This window comes from Sminthopsis crassicaudata, chromosome 3 (assembly GCF_048593235.1).
Source record: "Sminthopsis crassicaudata isolate SCR6 chromosome 3, ASM4859323v1, whole genome shotgun sequence".
In the NCBI taxonomy this organism is placed as follows: Eukaryota; Metazoa; Chordata; class Mammalia; order Dasyuromorphia; family Dasyuridae; genus Sminthopsis; species Sminthopsis crassicaudata.
This window is the reverse complement of record NC_133619.1, coordinates 516,444,603-516,450,602: the sequence shown is the minus strand read 5'-3', so window position 1 is coordinate 516,450,602 and position 6,000 is coordinate 516,444,603. Positions and strand designations below refer to the sequence as shown.

Sequence of the window (6,000 nt, the reverse complement as noted above, 5' to 3'; positions counted from 1 at the left end):
GTTTCATAGCAAGTATGTTCCTCTTCATAACCCTATAGTATTTTACAGTTTCCCACAAGCTTAACATATTTCATTTGATCATCACAATGACCTAAAGTAGGACAGGTGTTACCCCAATTTTATAGTGGAGGAAATGAGAGCCACAGGTATAGTGACATAGCATCATAGAGAGGATCCGAGGCTAAATCTCTCAGAATGATTTGAAGATAAGCATATTTTCCCTTATATTGAAGAACAGAACATTTTCCCTTATATAATATTGCTTTCTCTCAGAATCATTATTAGGATATAGGGGCTGAATCTTAGAAACCATTTTGTCTAGTCTCTTATAGTCATCTTTAAACTCAAGCTGCAAAAGAAAAATAACATATTAAAAATGATGATTTAAGAATAAAATTAAAAATAAAAATTCTTGCAATAGAGGTATAATAATTGGACAAGAATACAGATAAATCCATGTAAGGAAAATGAAAGAGAAAAATTGGGACTATCTCCAAACAGAGAAAGTGAAAAAAGATCATCCCAGTATAAGATTCATGTGTCCAGTAAAAGTCATTATGACTGATCCAGAATGTGACCTTTTATTAAAGGTTTGCTCTACTCTCCCTTTTATCTCTTGTAGAAAAAAAAAAAAAAAAAACACAAAGACCTTTGGTGAGAATCAGCCTGTCTGATTAGGTATGGGATCAAGGAAAAAAGATGGCATTGGCAAGGAAAAGGGACACATCTTCCAAGATTGGAGCAAAGAAAAAAAATGGGGATGGAGGATAGAATAATACTAAAATAATTTGAAGTGTGGAACTGGGGAGAAGTAGTGGCTTGAAATGAATTTCAATGAAATATTGAGATAAAAGTATTGAAAGAGACGGATGAATGAGAAGGAGGTTTGGAATAGCCCAGGTGGGAGAAGCTAGTGAGAGATCAATAAATGGATTAATAGTAAAGAGCAATTGGGATACAGTTGAGATTGGATATCGCAAATTTATAGTATATCCAGCCAGCAGTTGAAATTTGAACAGCATAAATTTGTAGAAGACCTTGCCAGTATGGTTGTGTGATTTTCTCCAGGTTGTGTGAGAGTTCCAGTTGTCTGACTCCTTCAGTAACATTTGATCAGGACTAGAAAAGGCAAATGATGGCAATTATACTGGATTGAGTTTTAGAAAGGGATCATTTATGACAGTTGAAAGTTAAATTTGTAACTAAAGTGAATACAAAGATGATGACTTGGGAGAATAGGAAGGATGTTAAGAAATGACATCTGACACCCTGGCAGAAGGGATGAGATAGATAAAATAAAAAAGCAGACACAAACTACATTGTATAAGCAAACACCATCCCCTTCCCCCCTCTATTGATTCTGAGGGCATCATCATATATAGTAATCAATGTTCATTCATTTATTAATTTGAGAATTCTTGAATACCAATAATGAGGTATAGACCACTGTGTTACTAACTGGAGGAAATAGAAAGATAATTATAACATGGTGCTTGCTTTTATGGGATCAATAATTTAGCTACCCTGAGACCTAGAAATGGTAAAGAAGACAGGAAAGAAGGGGTATGATATAATTTAGAAAAAAATAATTCCATCCAATATATATTTCATGAATTAAAGAACTCCAAACATTTGAGGACATTAAGTTTTCTTGATGATCTAGAAAGACTCATTAAAGAAAAGAATTTAACTAAAAATATATTTTCCATCCCATTTTTCTCTACTGGGGAAAAAAGAAAATAAAACAGAGTCAAGCAGAACAAATTCTTTATTGGCGTTGTCCAAAAATACGTCTCAATCTGCATCCTGAGTCCATCTTTGTTCCATCAGGAGGTGAGAAGCATGTTTTATCGTTGTTAGAAAGACTTATTTCTTGAGAATTATAGGAAGTTGAGGTTAGAGAGACTCGTGCAGTAGTGGAAAGAACGCTGGATCAATTGGATTCTGATTCTACTTCTCTACCCCTCTTCATTTGGTGGATTTGTGACCTTGGACAAATAATTTCGCCTCTCCGATCCTCAATTTTTTCCTCTATAAATGAAAATAATAACATTTGCACTACCTCCTTCATAGAGTTGTTACGAGGCAACTATTTTATAAACTCTAAAATGCTGAGTTATTACCATACTCTTCAATTTAATGACATATTCAATTAATAATTAACTATAATACTCATCAATTTAATCTTATATTCAATTAATAATTTTAATAATTATAAACTATACTATTAATTATATAAATTATAAATTATTTTTATTTAGTTATTGTATTTATTTTATAATTTAATATTTCTTACATTGAATAATTTTGAAATTTCTTTTAAGTTTCTAGAGGCAACTGGTAGAATAATGGATAGAGTGATCAGCCTAGAATCAGGAAGACTTGGGTTTAGATTTGGCCTTAGACACAAACTGTGTAATATCAGAAAATCACTTAAACCTCTGCCTCAGTTTGCTTAACTGTAAAACACAGGTAATAATAGCAACTTACCTTTTTGTCAGGATCAAAAGATATAATATTTGTAAATTGCTTAGCTGGAGCTCTATCATATAATAGTAGCTATATAAATGCTTATTTTCCTTTCCCCTCTACCTTTAAAATTAAATTTTATTATATTTAGTTCTTATCCCATTTATATTTTCTAAGGTCCTTATTCTCATAGCCATTCTTTATAATAAAAATTAAAAGCCAGTCAATAAGCATTTATTAAGTACTACTAAGTTCAAGGCACCGTGTTAAGTATCAGAGATACAAAGGCAAAAGACATTTGGCCTCACGGAACTTACTGGCCAGCAGGGAAGACAATATCTAAACAGCAATGTACCTAAAGGATAGATGCTGTGTTAATGGCTGGTGATCTTGGAAAGTAGAGGGGAGAAAAAAGGTGAAAAAAACAGTCAAAGAAACAGCCAGTACATGGAAAATTCTGATATTTTTGGTACTGCTCTCAACTTCTGCAAAGGAGGAAGGAAAGTACCTTCTCCTGCCTCTTCCTAGAGCCAAGCTTCAGCTTTGTAGTTTCACAGCCTTGAGTCATCTTTATAATTTACAAATTCTGTTCTCCTCAACACATTTTGTGAAGGAGGCAGATCTTATATCGACTTCCCCTCTTTTGAAGCTGAGAAAATTGTGGTTCACATGGGTTTAGGAATTTTTCAGAGGCCCCATAACTGATGTGTCAAAGTTGGGACTAAAAACACATCTTGGGATTGATAAAATCAACATTTCCCCCCTCTATACTCACCTGCTGACTCTAATGGCAGGACTTCACACACTACTGCCGATGGGGGAGGCATAAGTTTGGAGTGCAGGGAGCCCATGATCATATGGGGCCCATGAGAGATATCTGCTCTGCTTTGTTGCCAGACAGGAAAGGCTCCCTCATTCTTAGGCTTGTGAAGAAGAAAGGTGACTTCATGTCTCTCCCCAGGAAGGGGGCTCCTTCCCACATCCAATATCATAATGGGAAAGTCATCAAGAGCTAAGGGAAGGGGAGTAGAATCAAGGACCACTGGTAGGAGGAGGAAAGGTTGGCGTTGCTTAGCAACTGCCACTCTAGTTGCCGACACTTGGAAAGAAAGTCTGGTCAGGTGAGCAGTTGGCCCAGAGAGGATGTGGGACTAGGAGGCAGGGGAAACTAGACATATTAGGGGATGGGAGCCATCTCTGGTCTGAGAAATGAGCAAGGGTGGCCCTTCATTTCCACCTTGTGTTTATGTGTTTCCCTCAGGAAATATTCCTCTTTACCACCTTCCCTTGTTCTCCCCAAATCCCTTTATACAGAATATGTCCACAGATTTAATGCTACCAGGACTCTGGCATCCAATCTGAGGGAAAGACATCAGCCTATCAGACTGCTGCCATCAAGATGAGGGTTAGGGCAGAAGGTGCAAGAAAGGCCCAAGCCTTTCCTGCATCACACTATATTATCTGGAAGGGATTAATTAAGACTGATGTAGATCAGGTTCTCAAACTACAACAGGACCTGTTTTTAGCTATTGATAAGGCTTAGAGTGGGGTAGCAAAAGGCTGAGAGTCTAGGCACTGATCTAGGAGAGGCCTGTTTTGAACTATGAACCACAGGTTATTATTGTCTGGAAATCAGAGAAAGATGGGTAGGGCTGGAAATCACCTCTCTCCTTACTAATTCATCTGTGCCCTGTTCTTGCCAATACAACTTATGCTAATAGTGAGAAAAAGGGCTCCTTCTTAGCTCAGCATCTCTTCCTGAGCTGCAGGAGAAATATCAAGAGTAGTAAATAGCCACTTTTTCCTCTTCTTCCTTTTCTCCTCTCTTCATCTTTTCTTTCTTTTTTCTCTCTTATTCTATCTCTTCCTCCACAAGTTAGAAGTGTGATTCGAACTCAAGTTTTTCAAGCAGAGCAAATCAGCTCCTTCCTAAGCAAGAAAAACATAAGCCATGGTCTTTCTTCTTCTCTTCATCCTTTTCCTTTCCCTCTTCCTCTTCTCTTCCACTTTCTCTCCTAAAAAATTCTTGATTTGGGATATATATGACCTGGGTTAGAGTACTAGCTTTACTATCTTATTTGATTTTTGAATTTGTCCAATTCAGCTTTTCCTTTCTGGACCTCATTTGTTTCTATACAATGAAATGTTGGCATTGGACAATTTTAAGGTTGCTTCTCAGGTCTCAAGTTTTGTAATCTTAGGGATATAAAACCATACAAGAGCCAGCAGTTCTTGACCTAGATCTGTGAATTAAAAAACATTTAACTGTATTTTAATGTAATCTATTTTATGTGTACATCATTTTTTATTTTATTTTATATGTCAAAAAAACATTATAGTGAAGAGTCTATAGGATTCGCCAGATTGCCAGAAGATTCAAAACACAAAAATGATTAAGAACCATCTCCTTAAGCAAATTAAAAAACATGTGTTGCCTGAAGATCCAAAAGGAGAGATTATTCCTGTGGCACACATTCAAATAATAGTTTAGGGAGGAAGGGGGCATATTTTCAGACAGAGGAGCCTCTGGAAGAATTGCCCAGTTCTCAAAATCCAAAAGGCTATAGATTTTAAAGAATTTCTATGAAAACTCTCCCCATGAAGAAAGGAATATCCACCTTTCAGCCCTAAGTAGAGAGGGGAAATCTTGGCAGACCCTGCTTGCTTTTCCCCAAATCACTTGTATAATAATCATAAATTTTCACCTTTCTTTAGAGTTCTATGGATTTTTTGTTTCAGTCATGGCTGACTCTTCATGACCCCATGTGGGATTTTCTCTACAAAGATGCTAGAGTGCTTTGCCATTTCCTTCTCCAGCTCATTTTTCCAGATGAGGAGAAACTGAGGCAAACAGAATTAAGTGACTTGCCTAGGATCATATAACTAGTAAGTGTCTGAGGCCAGAGTTGAACTCAGAAAGATGGGTTATTTGTTCACAAAAACCCTTCAACTTCCATAATGCAAATATTATTTTTTTACAGATGAATAGACAGAAGCTTGGAAAAGTAGAGTGAATTGTCCATGTTTATATATTTTATGTTTCTGCTGCCTCCAGGTTTCTCAAATGCTTAGTTGTTGGCAGGTTATTTTTTGCTTGTTTTTTACAAATAGTTCTCCTAAAAAGATTTTTGTAGAGAGGTCTCTCCTCCCCCATTCACACGCTTTCTGGATGTAACCTCTTTAGGGTGGCTTGTACTACTTGGGTGAATGGATCTGCACATTTTTGTAACATGTTTAGTAATTCCATCTGCCTTTCCAAAACAAAGCATCACAAAGGTTGTGTGATATAGAAGCACTATAGTAACATCCATACCTGTGTGACTATAAAACATGAGTTTTATAGTCTGATGAAGCAGATTTAAAAGGATCCAAGTATTTAGTAATTCTGTCTTTGGTAGGATAGTTATGGAACATATGAATGACTTATGAGGATCCTCCCAGTTGAAGAGAGAAAACAGAACAATGGGCAGGGGATTAGTATCTATCCCTGTTCTTGGAAAGGTCACTCTCCTCTATATGTCCTATTATGCT

General features: G+C 36.5%; 1 protein-coding gene and 1 long non-coding RNA gene across 3 annotated transcripts in view; one reads left to right on the top strand and one right to left on the bottom strand.

Annotated features, from left to right (window-relative positions):
- Positions 1-1,750: 1,750 nt before the first annotated feature.
- Positions 1,751-3,565, bottom strand: LOC141563285 (uncharacterized). Its single transcript, XR_012488385.1, has 2 exons — positions 3,245-3,565; positions 1,751-2,031 (listed from the first exon to the last, which is right to left on the bottom strand). It is a non-coding gene; the product is annotated as an uncharacterized LOC141563285 (long non-coding RNA).
- Positions 3,553-6,000, top strand: part of GDPD4 (glycerophosphodiester phosphodiesterase domain containing 4) — a 62,267-nt gene continuing 59,819 nt past the window's right edge. The window contains exons 1-2 of one of the 2 annotated variants that reach the window (XM_074304141.1): positions 3,553-3,590; positions 5,209-5,355. The gene's annotated coding sequence lies outside the window, so the exon portion shown is untranslated. The remainder of the gene's footprint in view (positions 3,591-5,208; positions 5,356-6,000) is intronic. The other variant, XM_074304140.1, reaches the window with a different exon arrangement.